The following is a 25,545-nucleotide window of genomic DNA, read 5'->3' as shown; positions in this document are numbered from 1 at the left end:
CAGGGTCTCCATCCCCGTCCTCCCTCTCCTAGGCCCGTGACTCCGACTGCTGGGACACACCAAGGGGGGGTGCTGCCCAGAGCCCCGGGGACACCGGCCAGGAAGCTCCACCACTCCTGGGGCCCTTTCGAAAGACAGTGTCATGATCAACCGTGAGTGATCACGCCCTCCAAGAGCATCTTTGGGTGGCACAGCCCCGAGCGCGGTCAGCATTGGAGGGGATCCGGAGAGGCTGTCAGGGTGGGAGGTTGTGGGAAAAGCCTCAGAAGAACCAGCTGCAAAGACTGGGGCAGAGGGTCAAGCCAGCCTGGTCCTCGGTGGCGGAAAGGGAACCCAAGGCGAGGCGAGAAGAGGAACCCAAGAGGAACCCAAGAGGAATGACAGTAGGGAGGCGCGTGAGTGGCAGGGGAACCGTGAGCCCAGCCTGCCATCCCCCGGGTTGGGTTAAACTGTCTGCAGGAGGCCTAGACGAAGTCACTGGCTCTCACGCACGGAGCACAGGGGCCTGGCGCAGAGGGGCAGCAAGGGTGTTTGCGGGAATGAGGGGCAGCGGGGTGTGGAAGCCAGGGCCAGCTCTGGGTGGCATTTAGCAAAGGGCCACCTGTCTCCACAGCCGCCTCTTACGCCCTCCCTGGTGCCCCCCGCCCCCCATCTCCCTGCTTCCCAGCCTCGGAGCCCCTGGGAACAGCCTCCAGATTCGGGCGGCATTTTATGCTTCATGCTGATCCCTTTTCTGCATCCACGACCGCCCATCAGCCTCACGAAAACCCCATGAGGCTGGTCTTGCAATCCCCGTCCTCCAGACAAGGACGCCGAGGCTGAGGCAGGTTCATCCGCGGGCCGAGACCACCAGCCTGCCTGGCAGGCCCGATCCCCCCGCAGCCTGCAGAAAACACCACTGTGCTGCATCCCCACGAGCCGGTCGTTTTACACGTATCATTTCATCAAGCCCCCTCGCCATCCCTTAGAGGCCGGAGTTACCATCTTCATTCAACATCAGGAAACACGGGGAGACTGACCTACTTGTCCCCAGGCTTCCAGGTAGATGGGGGCGAGAATCCAATCTCGTGATGCCCGAGTCCAAAGCGGGGTTCTCCTACTCGACTGCGCTTACCACTAGCCACCTTCGCCTTCCTGCCACCTGTAAGATGTAGACCCCGCCCCCCGCCCCCCACAGGACAATCTCAGGGGACACCCTCGGCCCGCAGGCTGGGGCCGGCCACCACCAGCTCTCTGAGCGTGCTGGCCTCTCTGGATCCGAGTGCGCCCCTTCCCTCAAGTCGATCGATGAGGCCATTGTCCTGCTAACTCTGCTACGCCCCCCCTCCCGCAGGTGTGTCACCACCCCACCAGGAGCCCTAAACGGGGCACTGCAAGGTCACATGCATTTTGGAGCTTCTGTTTACCTGCCCTTTGTCCTGGGAAGGGATCCACCTCTGTGGAGACGATCAAGGGACAACGCCCCCTGATTGCCTCACCTTGTGACAAAACCACACATGGAATTCCCTACTGATATGATAACTTCGGTATGCGAGAGAGAGAGAGAGAGAGAGAGAGAGAGAGAGAGAGGGAGAGAGAGAGAGAATGAGAGAGAATGAGAGACAGAGAAGTTATCACTTCTCCCCGACAAAGGCCTGTCCCGAGGCCCCTGGACCCACGGGCCTGCACGAGAAGTCCAGGCAGACCTGTTGGGCCCTGTCCCTTGGTCAACTCCGCATAAACCAGAATTTTACACCTCGGGCTCGCTTTTCTGTTTTCCTACAATAGGAGAAGGGTATTGGACCTTTGCAAATTTTGAAAATATGACAGAGCATCAGATCATCTGGCCTGACTGAGTAACAACGAGTCTGTGTTTAACACATTTCTTTCTTTTTCTTAAGTTTTATTTATTTATTCATAGAGACAGAGAGAGAGAGAGAGGCAGAGACACAGGCAGAGGGAGAAGCAGGCTCCACGCAGGGATCCCAATGTGGGACTCGATCCCAGGTCTCCAGGATCACGCCCCCGGCCAAAGGCAGCGCAAAACCACTAAGCCACCCAGGTGCCCCAAACACATTTCTTTTAGGCAGATCATGCAAACGTGATCTGACTCTTATGGTCAAGAAAAGAACCTCAGTAAAGCCACGTCTCTGCTGTAGCTTGAGACCCCTGCAGAGCGGGTCCGTACACCTCCCACGGTGGTGCACTCAGATAAACCGAAACCCTGGGGCACCTGGGGGGCTCAGCGGTTGAGCGGCTGCCTACAGCTCAGGGTGTGATCCCGGGGTCCTGGGGTCGAGTCCCGCATCGGGCTCCCCGCTGGGAGCCTGCTTCTCCCTCTGCCCGTCTCTGCCTTCTCTCTCTCATGAATAAATCATTTAAAATATTAATAAATAAAAAACAAATAAACCGAAACGCTCTGGGCCTCCGTGGTGGTTGTGGAAGGCTCCGTCCGTGTCGCACAAGCTGGCCCGGGCAGGAGGCAGGGTTTCTGCAGGCCATGGTGAGCCCGGAGACTGTGACCCAGCCCGGGCCCGGGGCTGCAGCCGCTCAGAGCAGCAGGAGGGCTGAGGCCAGGCCCCACCCGCGTCCTCCTGCCACCTGTGTGACCTTGGGCAGGGCTGGCGCTAACCTCTGTCTCTGCAGCATCCCTCATGTGAGGGGAGAGGACCAGCCCCGACCTCGCAGGGTTGGAGGGAGAACTCGCCCCCAGGGCTGTGTGCCCCCCAAAGTGCTGTGCACCCGCGTGCGTGTTGTGAACATGACCGTGCTGAGCTCAGGAGCAGCCACGCACCCCATTCCCCATGGGCAATCGCACCCCAGTGTCCGGACTCACCCAATGTGCCCCCAAATCAGCAGAGGCTCGCACAACATAAACACACAGACAGTGGCCCTGTACTGGGTGCTGGCTCTGCACGCTCGAGAATCTCACTGGTCCCTCACGACGACTCCCCTGGGCATCTGTGTTGCGATGTCCTAGAGAAGGAAACAGAATCTGCAAAGTTTGGTTACTTGGCATAAATATGAGGAAGCTAGTTTAAAGACCAGTTTCTTTTTTTTAAAAGATTTTATTTATTTGAGAGAGAGCACGAGCAGGGGGAGGGGCAGAGGGAGAAGCAGACTCCCTGCTGAGCGGAGAACCCCATGCGGGGCTCGATTCCGGGACTCCAGGATCATGACCTGAGCCAAAGGCAGACACTTAACTGACTGAGGCTCCCCAGGTGCCCCTGAAGACCAGCTTCTTACAGTCAAGAGAAGGATGAAGATCCCACCCAAGGCAGGAGAACCTGGCCCTGCTCAGAGAGCCCCCGTACCTGCTTCTCTTCCCTTGGGCCGGGAGCTCGGGGGCCAGCTGACCCCACAGGGCTACTGCCCTCGGAGGCACACAGCAGGGTAGAGAATAGGCCGCAAACTTCAGGCTTGTTCCGGAGGCCTGGCAACCCCGGCTGACTCCGGGGACCTGGAAAGGTAGAGACGGGCTCCCGGCCCGCCAAAGCCCGCTGTGACAGCGTGTGTCTGCCTGGGCACCCACAGTGAGGGTTTTGCTGTTCCTGCTGACTGCTTTGCATTCCCTGGTTGGTTTGCTCCAGCTTTGATCTTTGACAGCGCACGTATATAGAGTTACCCTGAATAGAAAGTGCCCTTGTTCTGCTTAGGAGGCCCCAGACCTCTTCCTTCCTTCCTCCAGTGCATGATCAGGAGCTGCCATCTCAGGACCCAACAGAAGGGAGAAGCCCAGACAACGTGTCACTGAGGATGTTTCCAGCAGAGATGCTGCTGCTGTTGCTTCCAGAGCCCGGGAGAAACGCTCAGCTTGCCCAGCAGAGCTAACAAAGTCTGTTGTCAAATATCAAGAAACCGGAGCGCACCAGGGATGGGTGGTCCTGGTGCCAAAGCCCTCACTCGTGCCGTAGAGCATCCCAACACGACACTACTACTGGTTCCCACAGAGCCTTGGAGCTGCAGAGATCCAGGGTGATCTAGTCTGACTCCCGGGGTTGGCGATAAGGGAAGCGGGGACTGGTCCAAGGTCACCCAGCTGCTGGATAGAGAGCCCAGAGCAGCCGGAACTTCAGTCATTGCCTGTTGAGGGCTGAATTGTGCCACCCCAAAACTCATCTGGTGAGTCCTAGACCCCAGCACCTCTCCGGAGGTGATATTTGGAGACGGGGCTCTCAGAGAGGTAAGTAAGGTCAAAGGAGATCACACGGGTGGCCTCTAATCCAATACGACTGGTGTCCTTAAAAGGAGATTAGGACACAGACACACACAGAGGGAAGACCAGGTGCAGACACAGAGAGAAGGGGGCCGTGTACAAGCCAAGGAGAGAGGCCGTGGGACAGCCAGCCCTGCCAACCCCTCCGTCTCGGACTTCGGGCCTCCAGGACCATGACAAACAAACTTCTGTGGTGTAAACCAGCCTGTCTTTGTTACGACATCCCTAGGACTCTAACAGGGGGCCCGGCCCGTCTCTGCTTCCCCACGACGTGAAGCTATTCAGGGAATGGGAACTTTAAAGCGCATCACTCTTACACACTTGCTGAAGTTAATGACATGTTGGGTGACGTGCACTTCATTAGTGACATCTACTTGGGAGAATCCCTGGGATGTTGCTCGTATTGCACAGCCGGGGATGATGAAGTCCCGGAAATGGCTCTTCTGTGTGACCGGTAAGCTGTTTCTGCAATCGGTTCCCAAAGAAGCCATCTAGAACGTTCCAGGTGGCAGAGCAAGAAGGGGTGCCCACTAGTTAGGACATGATCATTCATTCATTTGGATAAAATGTAGTGAGAGTCTCATGAGTTTATTTCCCTACTTCTAAAGTTCAGAAATGGAGCAAGAAGAGGAGACCAGGGAGGACTTCTGAAGGAAACGCGGAGGCAGGCAGAGGAAGAGGTTGAAGAAAACCGGAAAGCGGACGTCTCCCACGTGTGCGTCGGACAGAACTTTAGTGACCAGTGTTCTGTGGACAAAGAGATAGACAAGAAGATGACACCCTCCCGTCCCCTCTCCCCCCACCCAGAGCACTTTGGGTGACCAAGGCCACACACATGGGCTGGGAGCCAACCTGCCTCCAACACTGGCCGGCTGTGCAAGCTTGGGCAAGTTCCCTAACCCCATGTGCCTCAGTTTCTCCAGGATGGTTTAAAGAGAAATCACAGGAGTACCTCTCTCACGGGGCAGTGGTGAGCACTCAGTGAGCTAAAACACATAAAGCTCTTCTTAGCACAGTGACCGGTGCCCAGAAACTCTGCTCCCGTTTAGTTGGCAGGTAAAGGCAGCGTCTCTGAGAAGCAATCACGAGAAAATGCAACAAGTGTTCTAGGAAGGGGCCCTGGAAGCCCGGAGGAGAGAGGCTCTGTGTGGCCGCAGTGAGCACGCTCCAGCCGGCAGAGCTGCGGCTGTGCTCTGGAGGAGGGACCGCCCAGAAGCAAGGCTGGGGGACTCGAGAAAATACCACACTGTCTGAGATGCCACCAGGAGCTTCTGACCCCTGGAGTTGAGGAGGGCAGAGGGAGAGGAGAGCGGAGAGGCCGAGACGGGCGGCCACGAGAGCCTCCGGGTCGGCGCTCAAACAGGAAAGGGAACAGACTGCCCAGAGCACGGGAGTCGCACCTCCGAGGATGTGAAGCAGGTGCAGGTGCTGGGTCCGCAGAAGAGAAAGAGGCTCCCGCTGTGCTGAGGAAGCCCATCAGAAGGAAAGGGGTCGCCCCCAGGGGGAGATGTCCAGGTAGAGGCGGCAGGGCTGAGACTGCATCCAGGCGAGGATCAAACACTGACCACAGCAAGCCGCTGAGATTTCGGGGATGTTTGTTACACAGCACAGCCTGCCTGACCACGCCAGGGCTGTCAGAGCCCCGGTCACGGGACGGAACCAAGGACAGAGGTGAGTCCAGGATGACCGCGTGGGCAGCCAGGTGAAGGTGGTGTTGCCACCCACAGCGGAAGATGCTAGATGCTAAGCCTTCACTTGTATTTTAGAGTGTTTGAGGAGCTCCGGGCCATAAGCAGATGGAAATGTATATGTGAAACAACACCAAGGAAAAGCCTAGAACCATGGCTGCAGGAGCGTGGGCTTCCAGGTGGTAGCTGAAGTCCTGCAGGAGAGAGAGCGTCCGGGCCTGCGTGGCATGCAGCGGGCAGAGAATGCAGAGCGGAGGGAAAAGGAGAGGAGAGGAGCCAGGGAAGGAGTGGGAAAGACGCTGCCTTTCAAGAACAGGAAGGTGTGGTGAGGACGCCAAGGGAGCGGAGCCTTCGAGAAGAGTCGCCCTCAGGGTAGAATGCCCGGACGGGCAAGTCGGGTGAAGTCTGCAAAGTGCACTGGAGCCCCACGCCTTGCAGGCCCCCACCCCCACCCCGCGGGACACGTGGGAGGAGCCGCCTAGAGGGGGAGGGAGGCCGAGGGAGACGAAGCAGCAGCAGCGCACCGCCAGCACCCAGGGCGGCCTGCAGGGCTTCGGGCACCCCGGGGTCAAGGGTGGCGGCCTGCTTCGGTGCAGAAACTGCTCGAAATCCAGGGGCAGAGGCTGAGGCGACCGATAGCCCTCGTGCAGGAAGATAGCAGGTGTTTACAGCAGTCCCGGCCCTTGAGGCCCTAGCGGTCCAAGCGGCCAGATAAGTCGCTGGCTGCCAACGGGGAGGAAGTATCCCCCAGACCAGCAGATAATGCCCCAGGGGGCTTCCACGGGGGTAAGTGCCCCCCCCAGACCAGCAGATAATGCCCCGGGGGCTTCCAAAGAGAAATTACTTCCAGCTGGAAGGGATCGGAAAGAAACCTCAGAGGCAGGGCTGTCGGGGGTCAGGCCTACCGCTCATGCCAGCGGCACTTCCAGGTTCTGGAAGAGTGGCGTCTCTCCTTCGGCCGCCTGGGCTTCCTCCCTTCTCCTTCACTCAGCTGCTGCTGCCACCAGGGTGAGCGTTCTTCTACGGGACACCCAGTGTTCCTCGCACGAGCGGCAGCATCGTGCATGGAATGCCGTCTGGAGAGCTGACTCAGGGTCCCCGCCGGCGCCGCTGGGATGGCAGGAGCAAAACGCGTCCGAGCAGGACCCCAGGGTGAACATTCGCGTCCCATGCAGCGGCCACACGGGCGGAGACCCCGGGGCGGGCTTTGACAATTGCAGGCCAGGCTCCCCGTCATCTCACCCTGAGCCACTCTAACAGGACGCTGCGACAAGACGGCCTCCCCGGCATCTGCTTCTCACAGTCCTGGGGGCTGGAAGAGACCAGGGCACCCTCTTCCTGGCTTACAGACACCCTGTCCTCCCAGGGTGCAGACAGGGATCACCTCACTGCACCTCTTTTTATAAAGGCGCTAACTCCCTTCGGAAGGGCCCCACCTCCAAACACCAACTCCCTGGGGATTAGGACTTCAGCGTATGAATGGGAGGGGGGAGGACAAGCACTGAGTCCCTAGTCCTCCTTTAAAAACTCCCTCCTGCTGGATAATGAGAACTCCAAGAGGTAAGCTTCACTTCCCAGATCTTCCAAATAATGAAGAAAATTCAGAGCACAGAGGACATTGATGCTTTTTTCTTAAGAAAAGAAAAGAAAAAAAGAAAAGAAAAGAAAGAAAGAAAGAAAGAAAGAAAGAAAGAAAGAAAGAAGAAAGAAAGAAAGAAAGAGAAAGAAAGAAAGAAAGAAAGAAAGAAAGAAAGAAAGAAAGAAAGAAAGAAAGAAGAAAGAAAGAAGAAAGAAAAGAATCAGGTTCACATAGTGAATGGATAGCTTTTTACTCATAGAACAAGTACATTTTTGAAAATAAAACTGAAATGAGCGCCAAAATCAGTTAACTTTTTAAAAGTATTTTTTAAGGATTTGTTTATTTCTAGAGACAGAGAGGGAGAGACAACAGGGAGAGGTGCAGAGGGTAAGAATCTCATGCAGATCCCCTTCCCCCCCCCCACCCTCTGGCCCTGAGATCACCACCTGAGCCGAAATCAGGTCAGACGCTCAACTGACTAAGCCACCCAGGCGCCCCAATTTTTAAAAGTACTTTCGCATCTCTTAACTTGATTTCTTCTCACAGGACCTTTCAGAGTCCCAGGTGAGAAAATAGAAACATAATGTTCGGGATCGACCTGAGGTCACAAAGCCAGTTGTGAAGAGACAGGTCCCCAGTCGCCCCGTCAGCCAGGGCAGTCCGCACAGGGACTACTGTTTGGGAGCCGAAGCATGTGGCTTGGTTTATTTTTATTTCGGAGCTAGAAAAAGGTATTTTGCAAGGTGCAATGGAAGTAGACCGTCTCCTCTGCTAGCCACTTCGCAGACATATGGCCTGCTTCCCCACCAGTTAGGAAGTGATTATTGGAGCAGCATAAACAGATTTTTTTGTCAAAGTGGAGGTGTGATATTCTCAGGTTTTGTGAGAACACATACACACATATTTTTACCAACCCAATCTGTTTTCCAGCAGCCCAGTGGCCGCAGGGTCTGGGAGGCCAACCTGAGTATTTGGGAGTCACAGAGGTATGCCTGGTGCAGTGTCTGGAAGCTTCAAGGACACCTGACCTGCCAGGAGGCTGAACCACCACAGATCGGGCCAGGTGGCCAAGGACCCATGAGGAAGGAAGAAAGGTGGACCGCACAGAGAACAGGTCTGGAAGCAGGAGTCCCAAGTCCATTCCGTGTCCACAGGCAGCACCTCCCCTTGCTACCTGCCCAGGCTTTCACCTGTGACAGGAAGAACCACCACAAGAGCCACCTCTTGCACACAGAACCATACAAAGGGCTCATCTACTACTGGAGCCAGAGCTTTTGTTTGTTTGTTTGTTTGTTTGTTTGTTTGTTTGTTTTACGTTGCTATTGCTGGTTTAGCTCTAAGATCTCTTTGAAATAAAATTTAAGACTTGCAAGAGACATTAGGGTAAAGATAGCAGATGGAGCACATTCCTTTACTTTCATTACCTCCCTAATTACCTTGAAAACAAAAACTTTATTGTGTCTTTTTACAGTATAGATCTGTGCTATCCAATACGGTAGCCAAGCCACATGTGCTACATCACATTTTTATTAAATAAATTCTAAAATTTGGTTTATAGTGTGCATTGGCCACATCTCAAGGACCCAATAGTTGCATACAGCTAGTGGCTCTTACACTGAACAGCACAGGTAAAGAACACTTCCATCATTGCAGAAAATTCTATTGGACTGTGCTCATACAGACCCAGAAGGAGCAAAAGCAGTGGGGAAAATGTGGAGAACTGAAAGTGTGGGATGGGTGGTAACTGGCTGGACGAGTAGGATAAAGCTGAATTGTAACCCAGAATAGGGGGTGCCAAGAAGGCAGCTTGCCCTTGACATTTGTAAAGGCTTGGCAGGAGTAACACAGCAAGCCACATGCCTTACCTCTGAAAGAAAGGCTAAACCAAGATAACAAACTCTATTGAAAGGACTAAAAACCACCATTTCTCCTCTACCTTGACAAACACAACTTCATGATAATATATGAGGACAATGTATATGCTTGCCAGGACCACCATAACAAGGTACCACACACCACAGAGCTTAAAACAACAGAGTTCGAGAAGCTGGAAGTCCTAAATCAGAGTATGGATGAGGTTGGTTCCCTTTGAGGACTTTTAAGGATACACTGCCCCATACCTCTCTCCTAGCTTCTGGTGATGGCCAGCAACCCTACCAGCATCCCGTCGCTCATAGATGCATCACTCTCCACCTTCTGGTGGCTTTTTCCCTGCATCTCTGTCTTTACACGGCCTTCTTCCTATAAACACACCGGTTATATTGGCTTAGGGACTCTCTCTATTCCTAATATGACTTTATCTTAACTAAAGATACTCCACAAGGACCGTGTTTCTAAAGGTCACAATCTGAGGTGCTGGGGGTTAGGACTCCAACATAACTTCTTTGGAGGACGTAATGTAAGCCCTAATAGCCAGATTCAATTTGGAGTTCTCAGACATCTCCGAGTTCACATCAGAGCACCACATCATGAGAAGAGCCTCTGCTCCTGACCCCCTCGTTCTTTCCCACCCCCTGCTCTTCCGTGTCTAAGACGCCTTGTCATTCCTCCAGCCATAACTCCCACCAACCATTGCCTCTTATTAGAAAGACAAAAAGATGAAATAGAAGAACCAGAGGAAACACCGAAGGCTTATTTCAGTAAGTCTAACATTTGAAAAGAGAGTTCCAGAGAGAGAAAGGAAGAAATGAAGGAAAAAGAGAAAAGAAAATCATCAAGATCTAATGTAAAAATAGTTCTGAGACTCAAGAGACATGAGTTTCCAGCCTAAAGGACCCACTGAAGGCCTGGCATGATAGAGGAGAAGAGACTCACCCCAAGGTGGTCATCATGTCACTTAAGAACACTGAGGACAAAAAGAAAATCCCACAAACCATCAGGGAGATAAAAATAGGTCTCATACAGAGTATCGGGAATCAGAACGATTTTCATTCACAAGAGTAACACCGGATGTGAGATCATGATGTAGTAAAGTCTTCAAAAATTGGGGGGGGGGGGATAGAATTTCAAAACCAGAATTCTGTACCAAACCAAACTACCAACTAAGTATGAGGATATGACAAAGATAGCATTAGTCATTCAAGGTATCAGAGTACTTACCTCCCACATACCTCAAGAAGGTACTGGCAGATTTGTTCCACCAAAAGAAGAGGAAAAAACTATGAAAACAGGCATGAAACCCAACCTAAGACACAATCAAAGAGCAAACTTCAGACTTCCAGTTCTAGCTCCAACATGTAAATAGCTTAGCTTATCATTTTTACAACACAAAAAATCTGGAAAACTGAAAACAATCACTTTTCTTGGACTCCTCAGGGACTGGTGTTGCAGGACAAACCACCACCCCTAAATCGGCAGAGACAAGATACGTCAAGAATCACAGCCAAGATTTTACGTAAAGATCATAAACTTAGTCATAAACTGGTAGGAACACTGAAGTGGTAATTTTGACAAATTGCTAGAGGCTGAGTGTAGACTAGCCTAAAGAAAAGAAACTCCTGGGGCTTTCACAGTTTAGGGGGGCCTTTGCTTTCAGGAAGTCCACCAAGCTCTCACAATGAAGAATCACGAAAGATCCCTGCCATGGTTCTGGCAGGAAGAGGGAAGGTAATCGTGTATAATATGCCCCCAAGTATTTTCCATAACAAATGCCAGTTCTCCAAGTAGGAAGACTTCCAGGGCAATCCCAGCTGGGGGCACTTCCCCTAATACAGCACCCTCTAGACTCCCTGTATTGCCTACCAGGGAAATGGTGGGGGGAACACAGTTAACAGGGATGATGGCTTCACAGAGATAGATTGGGAACACAGATATAATATGCTAACCCTGATCAAAAGAAACCTGGATATCACATAGTGATAAAGGGGTCAATTCTCCAAGAACACATAGAAATCCCTAACATGTATACACCTAATAACAGGGCATCAAAATACAAGAAGCAAAAACTTACAGGAATGCAAGGAGAGGTAGATACACCAACAGTTTTAGCTGGAGACCTCAACACTTTCAATCAGTAAATGACAGATACAACGAGCAGAAATCAGTAAGGGTATAGACGACCTAAATGGTCAATGTGATCTGACATTTATAGAATACTCCATCCAACCACAGCACAATACGTTTCGTTCTCAAAGAATATCATTCCGTTTATATGAAGGTGAAAAATAGCAAAAACAACCTGTGCTATTAGAAGATCAGAATAATGGCCACCTCTGGAGAGCAGGATAGGGGTGGTAACTAGGGGAGATGTAAGGGATGCTTCTAGATACTAGTAAAGTTCTGTTTCTTGACAACTGCATGTGCGCTTTGTGATAAGTCACCAAGATATACACGCACTTATGCTCTGGGTGCTTTTTTTGTTTGCATATAATGCTTTGGTTCATCTTTAAAAGAGAAGCAAAGGAATCCCCTGGGATCATAGCGTTGCTGGAGATGGAGCCGTGGAGCCGTGTCTCCACAGATCGCACAAAAGTAGAGATGCTCTTAAAGAACTTTCTTCTTCTTTCAGGGGCACCTGGGTGGCTCAGCCATTGAGCATCTACCTCCGGCTCAGGGTGTGATCCCAGGGTGCAGGATCGAGTCCCACATCGGGCTCCCCTCCCTGCAAGGAGCCCGCTTTACAAGTGTAAAACACTGAAGTATTATTTGTCGAACTTTGCAGAAATTTCCTAGTTCCATTAAGAAAGACTTTGCCAGCTTTGGTAGCAGTTGTATTCAGAATTTGGCATAGAACCTGCTACATGGTAGAGTATTCAATATCCATTTGGTCATTTAATCAATTGGAGACTTCGCCCTCTGCCTGCGTCTCTGCCTCTCTCTCTCTGTCTCTCATGAATAAATAAATAAAATCTTTTTTTTTTAAATAAATAAAATCTTAAAAAAAAAAGAATTTTCTTCTTTCAAAGGAGAAACGGGTGGGACTAAGGAGATGGCTGATGACCTTGGCCACGACTCGGGGGATTTGGTGGACGTAAGAGGAGCTCCCAGGCTCCCTGTGTTCTCTCGACCCATAAAATGGAATCTGAAGGAATAGAAATATTATTTTTTTCTTAAACATGCTTCCTCTCATTACATATTACATACTGCCATGTGACTTAGTGGTGCTTGTTTCACGAGAGAAAACAATGTTCTTGCTCAAATTTCTCAAATCCCTTGAGACGGGTTTTAGTTTTAAAGTCAGTACACAGCTAAGTGCACTCAGGGCCCACTTGCTTTCTCTTTGCGTTTTCCTCCCTCCTGGATGTTATAAATGGCTTGTTTTTAATTTCCATAATGTTTCATTATAACAGGCAGAGGTCAAGAGAGCAGAGATAAATGAAATTATTAAATCATCTCCCTACCCTCATTCTCAATCCCCACACGAATCCATTCAGCTGTCTTCTCACCAAAGGTTCGTTGATGAATCTAAGAACGAACCAGTGAAGAAATAGATGATTTCATCAGAGCTGCCAACGTGTAACAGAACCGGACGCCTTCACCTGCTCGCCCTACCTTTGCCCTGTCAGCTGCTGATGCCACAGAGCCTTGGAATTGTCTAGATGCCGACATCAGACCGACAGCAGGGAAACAGACAAGGAACCCAGCAACTACATAAATCAACCATTAAAAATCAGGAGGGTTTTTTTTTTTTTCCTGGAAACGTTTTTATAATTAACCTACAAACCTAAATTCTGTGGAAGGGAACTCAAGGCAAAATCCCAAAGTAGTGATAAAATTCCCACTTCTTAGGTTCACATTTCAGGCATGCCTCAATATTAACTTCTCATTTCCTCCTCTCCTATGCTAATCAGGAGTGAAATAAATACAATCTTCAAACTGTGGCCTTAAATTTAATCCCAGGTCTCGAGGGGGCTTTATTGCTTTTCTAATCCGGCCTCCTCATTACACAGATAAGAAAACCAAGGCGCAGGGAGAGAGCCCACTGCCCAAGGTCACACGAGGTCAGAGGTGCAGCTGGGGCCCAGAACCCAGGCCTGCCCCTGCCTTTACCTGCATTACCTCCACAGGACGAAGCCAAGTGGCCAACGACGCCCGCATCCCTGCTGCCGCCGGAGAGCCTGAGCTCGGCCCAGTGGTTCTCTGAGCTCGCCCAGCCCGCTGCCAGGCCCCAGAGACCCGCCACCATCCTCCCTGAGCCTCCGCCCTCTGCCGCCAGCGTTGGACTTCACCTCCAGAGGAAACAGGAGTCAGCCGAGAACCCTGCCCCCCTCCAGCATCTCCCTGACCCTGCGCCACACGACAGGCCCACCTCAAACCGTCTGGTCCCTCCTTCTCAAGGGCAATCCGGGGAGTTCTCCCATCTTGACCTCCCCCCTCCCACTCCTATGGATGAGCCATCTCTGCTTCCAGCAGCCTTTTGCAACAGCCTTCCAAGCATGCCAGCTTCTGGCCTTAGAGAGCAGCACACATGTGCCCCCGGGGCTCTCTGCCCTTCTGGGTCGGCCTCCCCGCTCCCCTTCCTCATGTCCCACCCCACCTCCTGCCACTGCCCCTCCTGCCCTCCTTAACGCCAAGAGCCTCTCCCTAGTTCTCTGCCCCTGACCTGTCTGGTGAATTCCCCCGGGACCCCCTCCATGGATCCCGGCCCCATCTCGCCCTCGCAGGGAAAGCTCCTCTCAGGGTTTGCTTGCCCCTGGGTTGCCCTCCCTCGATGCACCTGCCCCGCTTCATTTGCGGTGATCCTGTGGCTGGGTCCTGGCCCTCCTCTCTCATTTCAACCTCTCCCTGGAGGTGAGCACCCCCTCCATAGCCACAGTTACCCTCCAGTCCCCCTGGGGCCTCAACATCCAGCCTGAATACACCTGCCAGATGCCGCACTGGCCACCCTCCAGAGGGTCATAGCCTCCATGCACCTCTATGCTTCTCCCTTCCCCACGACCTGTCCCCGTTACCTCTCCCGAATCACTCGCCCCTCCCTACCTTGCCCACTAATCCCCTGTTATGCTGAACCCTCTGGCCTTGGGGCCTTACACACGCTGCACCTTCTATTGGAAACACTAGTCCTCCCTTGCCCTCCCCCTCCTCCAGCTGTTAAATGACGAGGTCCTAACTCCCCGGCCTCAGCTTAGATGCCACCTCTTCCATGGACCTCTGCCAAGCCCCCAGGTGAGTGGAAGGGCCCCTCCCCCACGTCCCCATCTCTCTCTCTCTCTCTCTCTCTCTCTCTGGGCCCCAAGCTGCTATCTGGGTTACTCAGTGCACAAGAATGCAAGCCTGTATCTGTCCTGCTGGCCACCGGTTCCCAGCTATAAGCACGTACCTGGTTCACAAATGTTCCAGTTTGTTCAGCTCTCAGTTGCATGAAATAGGTGTTCGCCTCGCTGGGTGGTCCTCTAGACCATGAGCACCTGGAGGGCAGAGACTGTTCTAGCCACGTGTCCCAGAGCCTGGCACACAGCTGGCTCCAGTGAATGTTGCTTCTGTGCCACTACCGCATGAGGGGGTCGGTGCCTGCCGGGTCAACCAGGACACCCTGATCAGGGGAAGAAGGGGTCAGGGGAAGAAGAGCAGCCAGTTTAGGTGACAGTGATTTGGGCCAATCGTGCATGGTCATTTCACACAGGTCCCCGAGCCCCAAGGAGAAGAATTCGAACAGAGGACATCAGCTCCATTCAGAGGAGGCACAGCATCCTGGCTGCAGCGGGCATCGAAACGACATGGGGAGGATCTGTTGGAACAGGGCCTCCTGTCATCAGAACTTTCTGTGCTGTCTGTGCCAGGTCACTGGGGAATGCCCAACACCTCCCTGGGAACAGAGGAGCAGGGACCCGACTGCCTACGTGGCTGGACTTCCGAGCGCCCGGCCAGCCCTGGCACCAGGGCAGCAGCCTGGCCTCGAGCCCCAGCCACACACACACACACACACACACACAGACACACACACGACGCTGCAAACTGTGAAGAGTCAAGTGATGACCTTTGGATCCAGGGCTTTGCTAGCAAATTCAGCCACCGCGTCCCGGCCACAAGGGCTGCTCAGGTGGGACCCAATTTCAATAAGCTGCCCTGAAATCTTTTTTTTTAATTTTTTTTTTATTTATGATAGTCACACACACACAGAGAGAGAGAGAGGCAGAGACACAGGCAGAGGGAGAAGCAGGCTCCATGCACCGGGAGCCCGACGTGGGATTTGATCTCGGGACTCCAGGATCGTGCCCTGGGCCAAAGGCAGGCGCTAAACCGCTGGGCCACCCAGGGATCCCGAACAAGCTGCCCTGAAATCTAATTAGCCTCTGCGAACACAGCAAGCCAACCCCTTTCTGCAGAAGCAGAACATGGAGAAACCCTAAAACTGCAAGGCGAGACCCCAAGCCGCTCAACCCAGATGTGTGCACCTGCTCAAGGGGCTGAGTGCCGGCTGTCGTGCACCAGCCCTCGATGGCTCCCAGCCTCAGCTGCTCGCTGACCCTGCTTCCCCTCCCCACCCCAAGGACAGCATTAAAGCATAGGGGTGAGAGTCACAGGCACCGCAGCGCAACATTGTGTCACCTTCCCGGGAGCACACAGCTCTCTGACACTCTGCAGGGGGAAGATGCTGAACGCTGAACGACAGGCAGGAGAGCAGGGGTGACAGAGACTTCTGGAGTGTGCAGGGCCTGAGCAGCAACCTCCACTTTCAAGCTACGAGTCCCCGGGTGAGTTCCAATACTTGCCAGATCATCAGTGTTCCCATCTTTAAAATGGGGATAATCGTGGTAGCAACCAGGCAGGCATAACGAGAGGGGGACTTATCTATGGCAGTGGCGCTTTATCCTCTTCTCTTGGTAAACTGGCCGCATTTTTATAGTCCCAGACAAATAGAATGCATTGGGTTTGTATCCTTCGGACAGACCTCGTACGTTTCCATCAGTTGCACGTTATTTCCTGCCCTGTGAGAGGTCATGGGGAGAGGATGGCCCCTACCTGCCACAGCCAAGCTTTGGCCCAGAGAGTCCCTCCTAATCACTGAACAGATACTGGTTGAGGATCTGCCTTCTAGAAGGGAGAGGTAGATAATAAACGATAAGCTTAATACATAAGTTATGTAGTAGGTTAAAGGTCACATGTATTCCGGGGGAAGAAAGGAACAGGGAAGGGAAAAGGAGAGGAAGGGCGTGGGGACAGGTTGTACATTAAATGGATCAGTCAACATGGACCTCACTGAGAGACTAAATGAGACTGAAGGCTGGAGTCCGTCAGAAATCCGAGCAGAGACCATTCCAGATGGAGGGAACTGCTTGACGAGGCTTTGAGATGAGAGCGGGCCCAGCATGTTTGCAGATGCCTCCTCGATACAGACACCTGGTCTACCCCTTGACCCCTGGTTCTGATTCCAGGCATCTGCTGGCAGCCAGGGTAGGGCCCGGGCCTTGCTTGTGATAGTCCAAGCCCGGCCACGGCTAGTCACTGAGGCCCTGCCTCCCTGACCTGCCCAGATTTCTCCCTCTCACCCACTCCTGCAGGGAGACCCCCCAGGGTGAGCTACACTCCTAGATGTGCATCTCTGCTATTTCCCACCCTGTGCTTACACCCTGGTCAGCCTGTGGGGTTAGACTTCCTCCTCCAGTTGCAATGGTATCTCATCCCTCTTGCGTCCTCAGGTCCAGCAGGGGGTCCTACTGCAGTGGTCCGTGCACCGACCTCTCCTCGGCCGCTGTGGTGAACCAGGTCATCCTGAGCATGTGCAGCCAGCTCTCCCCAGTCACAACTCAATGGCCACTGGTGGGTGGGCTGGGGTAGCCTTAGAAAGGGAGGGCTGCACCGGTAGTGAGTAGACAGTGGAGGGGTGGGTGGAGAAGTGTGTGGATAGATGGATGAAGGACAGACAGGTGGGTCACAGATGAGAAAACAGCCCTATACTTTCCCAAAAACCATTCTAAAGAGGAATGTTCTTTCACCCCCAAAGCACTGTTGTTTCCAGAAGCTCCACCCCCACTAATGCAGGCCCCTCAGGTTCCAACCCTGAGTCCCAGACTCACACCCAGTGACGTCACCCACTTCCCTGCACCATTGGTTGTGGAGATGCAGGTGCTTCCCACATACTCCCCAAGGGTCTTAGTGCCGACTGAGGGGGGCCAGGCGTTTTCAAATCTTTTTTAGCAATAGAATTATTTCTTCAAGTGAAAACTCATGAAGAGCTCCAGTAGACAAAACAGAGATGTGAAAATGGTCTAACTGAAGTGTAAATAAAGCACATTCTGGAGCACCAACCCTTACTCCACCCAGCCTACCCCTTTGCCCTGGATTCCACAAAGTACCCTTCACAAACCAGCCAACAGACCCAACGGGCCCCAGGAGCAGTGAGAGCTGTAGCAGCTCGCGGCGGCCCGTGGCTCACAGCTTGGAGCAGAGTTACAGGAGGCGGCGTGTGGGAGAGAGAGAATGTGTGTGTGAGAGAATGTGTGTGTGAGAGAGAATGTGTGTGTGAGAGAGAATGTGTGTGTGAGAGAATGTGTGTGTGAGAGAGAATGTGTGTGTGAGAATGTGCATGACAGAATGTGTGTGAATGTATGTAAGAGAGAGAAAGTATATGAGAGAGAATGTGTGTGTGAGAGAACGTGTGTGAGAGAATGTGCAGGAGAGAATGTGCATGAGAGAGAGAATGTGTGTGTGAGAGAGAAAGTGTGTGTATGAGAAAGAATGTGCATGACAGAGAGAATGTGTGTGTGTGAATGTATGTAACAAAGAGAATGTATGTGAGAGAGAATGTGTGTGAGAGAGAGAATGTGTGTGAATGTGTGTGTGTGAGAGAGAATGTGTATGCGAATGTGCATGGCAGTGTGTGTGACTGTGTGTGAATGTGGAAGGGTATGTGTGTGTGTGTGAAAGAATGTGTATGAGTGTGTGACTATGAGTGTGAAAAAGGTGTGTGAGCATGAGAGAATGGATGAAAGTGTGCGCGTGAAAAGGTGAGTGTGGGTGTAAGAGGCGGTGTGTGTGAGTGTTTAAGAGAGAATGTGAGAGTGTGAGTGTGAACGGGTGCGGTGTGTGTGAGTGTGGGGGGGGTGATCAGATCTCCGTATATTACTTAGCTCTACACGGTTAAACACACAGGCCACAGTCGTAGCCATTTCACCAAATGGCCATAAAACTAAAAGATAAATAGGAAATCCCTAACTTGCAGGGATTTTTCTGCGTAGGGAGTGGTGCAATAAAGTGCTATCTGCACCTCGTCAAACTAAGTCAAACCCCAGGGGAGTGGGCAAACAGAGAAAGGCCTGGTTTTTCCCCACCGGCGGCCCCATAAAACCTTCTCCAAGGCCGAGGGGCCAGCTCCGAGGCCCGGGTCAAGGACCGGTGTCCAGGGCCGGAGGACACGGGGCCTCCTGGAACCACCCCCCGGTGAGGAGCGGTGCCCAGCGGGATCTTCTGCGAGCCTCAGGCCAGCACCTGGGGAGGAGGGGCCCCCCCGCTGGTCGCTCAGCGTCCCGCATGGGGTTGAGGCCAGGCCTTGGGCGCCGGGCACCCGGAGCCCCCCACACCCGGGGTGCTGCGAGCCAGGAGCCCAGGGCGTCCGGTGCCCACCCCACGTAGCACCTCCTTCTCCCTCAGGGCCACCGGGACCTCACCCACCGGCAAAAGAAAGAGCCCAAGCACGTGCCAGGGACCACCCGCCGAGCGGCCTGCCGTGGGGTGCCCCCGGCCCTCGCTGCAGCCGCACGCCCCTGCGCGGGGACATCGCGAACACCGGGTGCTTTTCCAGAAACACGCCTCACTGAACTGGAACCAGGAGGAGATTCGAATCCTAATTCCATTCGGGGGGGTCAGGAGAGGCTGGGGTCAACCCCCCATCGACCAGGCCGGCCGTACAACCCCACAGCCAGCTCCCATCGTGTGGGGCTGGGACGGAGCCAGCCCTCGACAGCCAGCCGGGGCGGGGGTGGGGGCAAACCCTGCTAGGATGGGGGCCACAGGCATGCAGGTGCCCCCTCGCTCGCTCTGGTCCCCTGGTGCCTGCTTTCCAAACGACCTGCTCCGGGACTCCTCTCCCACGAGACGGGTCCCCAGGTCCGCCCGCCCCGGCCGCGCTCTCCCTCATCAGCCTCCCAGAGGAGCTGTGTCCACGGAACAGCCGCACAAAACACTATCTCTGCCCCCACGAAAGAAAAGGCCCCGGATTTAGGAGGCTGTCAGCCTCAGCCAGGGTGCGCTGCAAGCAGATCCGGGGGCTTCTCCTGCCCCACTTGGCCCCGGGGCACCTCTCAGGGGAGTCACTGCTGCTCCCGAGCGCCGCCTCTGGCCTGGGGTCCCCGGGGGGCTGGACACGAGTGGGGGGCCTGGAGGTGCAGCAGAGCCAGGGCTCTCGGTGAGCAAGCACAGGAGAACGGCCCGAGACAGGAAATCAGTGGGACCAGGAAAGGGGGGGTGAGAGGAAGGAATAATAGTTTATTTTAAAGATAGCAGGAGAGCGGCGAAGAAGTGACAAGGCGACATTCTTTGTAGCAGCTACAAACGCCAGGCCCTAGGGCAGACGTCGAGCGCCTTCCGGAGCGGCTCCGGAGCAAGGCTCTTCACGCCCATTTGACAGATGAGGGAACGGAGGTTGGGGCAGGGTAAACGCTTGCCCACGGTCACGCCGCTGGTAAGTTCCAACCCTGGCGCTGGGACCACGGAGAGACTCGGTGGACCCGCTGGCGATACGAAGACAGGAGCAGAGGGCCACCGAGGCCTGAACTTCCTGGTCCCACTGAGTATGCGAGGCCCCTGTCCCCGCGGAGACAAGAGGAGGACAAAGCAAAGGACGCCCGACATCACGTGGCCGGCCAGGCCCCAAGGTCCAGGAGTCACGGGGCTGAGGTTGCAGGTGTTGCTCGGCGTCCAGGGCACAGTGGGCTCCACTCGATGACGTACCGTGTCCAGCCAAGGGCTGAACGTGCCCACAGTCCTCCTGTTTGCGCTTCGTGACAATGAATCCGCTGAGCTCTCGTTCGGTCTCGCTGGGAGGGCTGAATTTCTCACAACCGCCCCCCCCACTCACCCACGTCACGCAGAATGTGCAGACGCTGTCCTGTCGGCAGCAGAGCCAGGGGGCGGGGTGAGGGGCGCGCCCGGGACCCCAGCTGCTGCTCTGCCCCTGGAGCTAGCGCTGCCGGGCACCACGTGAAGACCCCCCTCCCCGTCTAAAATGTTTAAAATTGACTGGAAATCCGCCCCCTCCCCAGGGGTCCCAGTGTGGCTCCCGAGGCACAGGTGAGAGGGTTGCAGGACTGTGAATCCCGTCACCCCTTTCTCTGGAGGAGCAGGGGCAGGGACCGACCCCAGGGAGCCATTCTCAGAGCAGACGGGCTTCTGTCCATGAGGAGCAGCCCCAGAGCTGGCCTGTCCCAGGGGAGCCCCAGTTCAGTGTCCCAGAGTCCTCGACGGCTCAGCCACCTACCCTATGGGGGTTCTGGGAGGGGGGAGCCAGGGGAGTAAACCCACCACAAAACAGTTACCTCTCACGGGGCCTGACATTTGGGGTACAACGGTCATGCCCCTCTTTTAAAAGCCATGGGGCTGACACTTGTCATCGGATTTGAAAAACAGAAATCTTCCCCCAGGTGTGTCCTAAATAGAGACATAAACACCCTCACTGTATCTCAGGAACGCTCTCCGTGTCCAATTAAGGACTAGGCTCCTCAAGAGGTCGAGAAGCGCTGCCTATCACCTCCAGATTTTGTTTTTGTTTTTTTTTTAAGTGTGAGAACATCCAGAAACCACCGTGGTTCCAATTTCTACTTGGCAAGTAGGGGCAGCAAGTTTTCAAAGGAAAAATGTGTCACATTCAAACTGCCTTTCCCGAGACGCCCGGGTGGCTCAGCGGTTGAGCGTCTGCCTTCGGCTCAGGGCGTGACCCCGGGGTCCTGGGATCGAGTCCTGCATCGGGCTCCCCAGATGGAGCCTCCCTCTCCCACTGCCTGTGTCTCTGCCTGTCTCTCGGTGACTCTCATGAATAAATAAAATCTTTAAAAACAAAAGCCAAAAAACACTGCCTTTCCCTCCCTCCTCACTAACTGCTCCTACTAACTGCTCTCCTGGGACCTCCTGGGACCCACTCCCTCGGGCACAGATTGGGAGGTGCTCGGACCGCCCACCCAGCAGACCCTGTGCTCCTTCCCGCCACGGGCAAAGCCAATGCCCGGCAGGGAGCCGTTTGATAAATGTCGATAGAAAGGCTGCTCTGGCCTGGGGTGAAGCGTTCACTGTCTGGGGCCTCCCTGCCCCCCCTTAGAGAGAGGACAACCCCGCATCAGGACAGCCCAGGCCTGGATTTCCACCCACCACCCACTTGCTGTGTGAGAAAAAAAAAGACACCTATCTAAAATTCTGATTTTTGTCTACTTTACCTTAATGGTGTACAATTTTACATAAATGTTGTGGGCATACAAAGGCAGGAGACAAAGCATATATAATTATATATGTCTCTGCACATCATGCTTTGGTTTAGAATTTATGTTAAAGGGAGCTGGACTGTCCTTACCAGGTATTAATAGCCTAACAGGAGGGGGAGGCTCCCCGTGAAGGATCTAGGGGGCAAGATTTTTGTATCCGTAATAGGGTAAGGGCCGACGAATGTGCTTTAGAAGGGATGCTGGAGCGGATTTCATCGACTCCTCCATTAAAAAGTCTCAAAAGCGTATTTTCAAAAAAAAAAAAAAAAAACATTTACTTTTAGGAGTAAAGACTCCTTTACCCTGGCTATGCCTGAAAAGGATCGATTTCATCAAAAATGACGGATCTGTTGTTCTAGAACCTGCAGGTGCCCAGATGCCGCAGGTGTGAAATGCATGGAATGAGGTCCCCCACGCAAACAGGTAGAAACACAAAGAAGTATCGGCGGAGACTTGGGGACGCTCTCAAGAGCGGAAGGTGTCCTCCCACGGCAGCCTTGCTGCTCCGCCCCAGGACCCCGCCAACCCTGCGGCTGTCCCGTCCCATCCCACAACACGACCTCGTCGCGCTCACGTTCTCCAGCCGCACACGAGGCGCCTTCTCAAGACCACGGGGCTCTTTCTAGACCCGGTTAACCTTCCAAGGTAGAGGCGGGGCCCAAAGAAGAGGTGAACCCAGGAATCTCGAGGGGTCCCAAACCGAGGCCACACCTCACTCACACCGTGAGTCCACGGGGCGAGGGGCCACACACGCTCCGCATCTTGGGACCCAGCCTCATCAACATGTGGCTTCCAGGTAGGTCTTCGGGATGGTGAGAAGAGGGGAGAGCACGTCAGCGCTGCCCGTTGCCCTTTCTAGGCGCTTCCCTCAGGCTGACCTGCCTTCTGCTCCCGCTTGCTCCTCACCCTCGGTGGGGATCCTCCACGCCCACCTGCCCTTCTGCCCACAGGCTGCTCTCCATGGCCCGCGAGCAGGCCCCTGCCCCCGTGGGCTCTTCTGGCACATGCCCATCCCTGGCTGGACGGAAAACGCTTAGGACAGACGCGGGACCTCCCAGCCCTGATGCGCTCCTCCCAGAGCCTGCAGGCCCTTCGTCCAGCCTCCGGAGCCCGGCGAGTACTCACCTGCTGCACCTGCTCCCAGAGCCTGTAGGGAGCTGTTCAAGCCGGACGCCCACACGCCAGCTAGCCGGGCAGGTGAGAGCGCCCTTCTCTGCGCGGAGCTGCTGGGGTCCCGCCGCACCGGCACGCAGGCCCGAAGGCTCCAGGACCTGCGAGCTCACAGACCTCTCCTGCGGCTCCGTGTCCATCCCTGGCCCCGTGCACCTGGAGAGCTCTTCTCGGAGACGTGTCACCCGGTACATTCATTTTCTGTTGCTGTTCTCACAAAGTACCACAGACTTGATGGCTTAAAACAAGACAAATTTCATATCTTACAGTTCTGGAGGCCAGAAGCCTAACATGAGTCTCACCGGGCTAAAATCAAGGTGTTTGCAGGACCACGTTCTTTCTGGAGCTTCCAGGGCACAGTCTGTCCCCTTGGCTTTTCCAGCGTCTGGAGGCCGCCCAGGTTCCTTGGCTCCTGGCCCCTCCCGCCGTCAAAGCCGGCAACGGCCCACTGGGTCTCTCACATCATCGTTCCAAGTGACTCTGCCACCGTGAGGACATGGGGCCCATCTGGGTAATCCGGGTTCTTCCCCGAATCCCAGTACCTTGACTTAATCCCGCCTGTGCCCTGTTCACAGGTTCTCGAGCGTAGCACGTGAGGGCCTTCATTATCCTGCCCACCCCACTCGAGGGAAGGCATTCCCCTGGGACGCGCTGTGACTCCAGAGACTCCCACGCTCTCGGCCAGCTTGGTGGCCTGGGGTGGGGGGGACGGAGGGGGACACCCATGTGTCATCTTTGTGATCACTGAGCAGCACCCACCGGCAGCCATGGGTTTAAGGACCCGGGGAAGGACCTTCCCAGGAACTGGGGCTCCCATTTGGAACAGACCGACAGACAGGGGACTGGCCTTCTGTAGGAAGTTTGCTCCAGGAGGCAGCGTTTCTGCCGCTCTGTGGATCACACAAGGGAAACAGCTGGAAGGGATGGGTTTGAGGAGTGGCCACGGCCCCCATGCTCCGTGTATACTCTTCAGGCAGCGAGGACACCCCGGGGACCTGGGTGAGGGTCTCTGAGGCCGGGGCGAGCTGCAGTGGGAAGTGCTAAGCCCCCGGGCAAGCACAGGGAGTCTCCAAGACACCAGCGCCTTTGTCAGATTGACAGTGGGACAGACTCCTGCCGCAGACCCTGGAGGGGGGCGGGCAGGGGCAGGCACTGTGGGGTGAGAGCTGCCCTCTGCCCTCCGCGGGGACGGAGGCCACAAGCCAGGGAAGCTCTCAGGGCGCGGGGGGCGGGGGGCGGGGGGGGCACTGATGCTCAGCGTCCGCAGGCCTGGCTCCTGCCCCGGAGCCCGGCTCCTCTGAACATGCAGACATCCTTTATCATCTCAAAACCCCAGAAATCAAGAATCACGCAACCCTAGGACGGGATGGCACCCTGAAGTCTCATCCCGTCTGCCCCACCTGCCACAGGAAGGCACCATCAACTCCTTTCCAGAAGCCTGGAAGCTGGCCAAGGCCACTGGGCAGGCAAGGGTGGCGTGGGGCTGGCAGCCCTGCTCCCCCTCCTCCCCGATGACCACCCGCAACAGGCAGGGCCAGAGGCGGGGTCTTCCCGGGGCCTGCCAGCCTCCTCTCCTGCAGCTTCAGGAGCCGGGGCGGTGGGGGGCAGCACGGCGCGGGGTGGGGGTGCTCAGGCTGCAGGCATCGGGAGCCCACGGGCCTGCACCCTCATTCCTGGCTCGGCCACCCTCTCCGGCCGCAGAGCCTCCTTAGCCTCCCTGAGCCTCCCTTCCCCCTGGGAGACCGGAGTGGGATGAGCCCCACCGCCGAGGAGCCAGGATTTCCCGGAGCCCCCCTACCCTCACCTTTCTCCCCCTCCTTACCAAGCACGAGGCAAGCCAGACTGACTTTCCTGCTCGGCCTCACTAATTTTCCGACCCGGCGGCCCCCGAAGTCAAACCCCTTGTTGTTCGGGCCGAGGTCCGAGCTTCCTGTGGTCCTCCCGTGGGGGCCACATACCACGGGCGGGTGAGGAGTGGGGTCAGCCCCGGGACCCCGGGCAGCCCCGGCCCATTGTGGTGGCGCAGACAGTTTAATTATTAACCCTTTCTCCACCGCGGCCAGCCTCCCACGCACATTCATGAGATACTAACCCCTTCAGCCCGGGCCACATAACTGGGCGCCCACGTTCCAAGGCGCCCGGCATGCCTGGGCGCTGAGTCACTCGCCAGCACGGTGTTTAGTGCCTTCGCAGGGTGATTTATCATCGGGAATCACGGACGCCCCACGCGTCAACGGCTCCCACGCCAGCGCCACTTCCCTGGCCTCCTGCGGCTGCCACGGCCCCGGGCGGCCTCTGTTCCTCTCGGGCCTGGCCTCCGCCCCAGATGCTGCGGTTCCCCGTGGGCGCCCCGGGTCCCCCCCCCCCCGGGACGACAGCCTGCAGCCACCACCCCTGACATCAGCGGAGCCCTTCCCTTCCCCGCTCCCCCACTCTTAACACCCCTGTGTCCTACAGGAATTCCCGATTTTCTCCCTGCTTCGGGGAAGCACAGCTGGTGTCACGGGGAAAGGCGGCTCCTTCGCCCTCAAGCAGCCCTTGATGACGCACAAATATCCTCAACAC

The 25,545-nt window shown here is 55.1% G+C and overlaps 1 long non-coding RNA gene across 2 annotated transcripts; it reads right to left on the bottom strand.

Moving 5' to 3' along the window:
• Positions 1-1,932: 1,932 nt before the first annotated feature.
• Positions 1,933-25,299, bottom strand: LOC140601792 (uncharacterized). Of its 2 annotated transcripts, XR_012004862.1 has the most exons (5): positions 24,803-25,292; positions 22,936-23,218; positions 14,721-14,808; positions 3,294-4,942; positions 1,933-2,955 (listed from the first exon to the last, which is right to left on the bottom strand). It is a non-coding gene; the product is annotated as an uncharacterized lncRNA (long non-coding RNA). The 2 variants fall into 2 exon arrangements; XR_012004861.1 differs by lacking the exon at positions 1,933-2,955 and having other exon boundaries at positions 2,971-4,942; positions 24,803-25,299.
• Between the last annotated feature and the right edge of the window lie 246 nt (positions 25,300-25,545).

The sequence above is a fragment of the Canis lupus genome, chromosome 12 (assembly GCF_048164855.1).
Source record: "Canis lupus baileyi chromosome 12, mCanLup2.hap1, whole genome shotgun sequence".
Taxonomy (NCBI): Eukaryota; Metazoa; Chordata; class Mammalia; order Carnivora; family Canidae; genus Canis; species Canis lupus.
The sequence above is the reverse complement of the archived record's forward strand: the minus strand, read 5'-3'. Positions and strand labels throughout refer to the sequence as shown.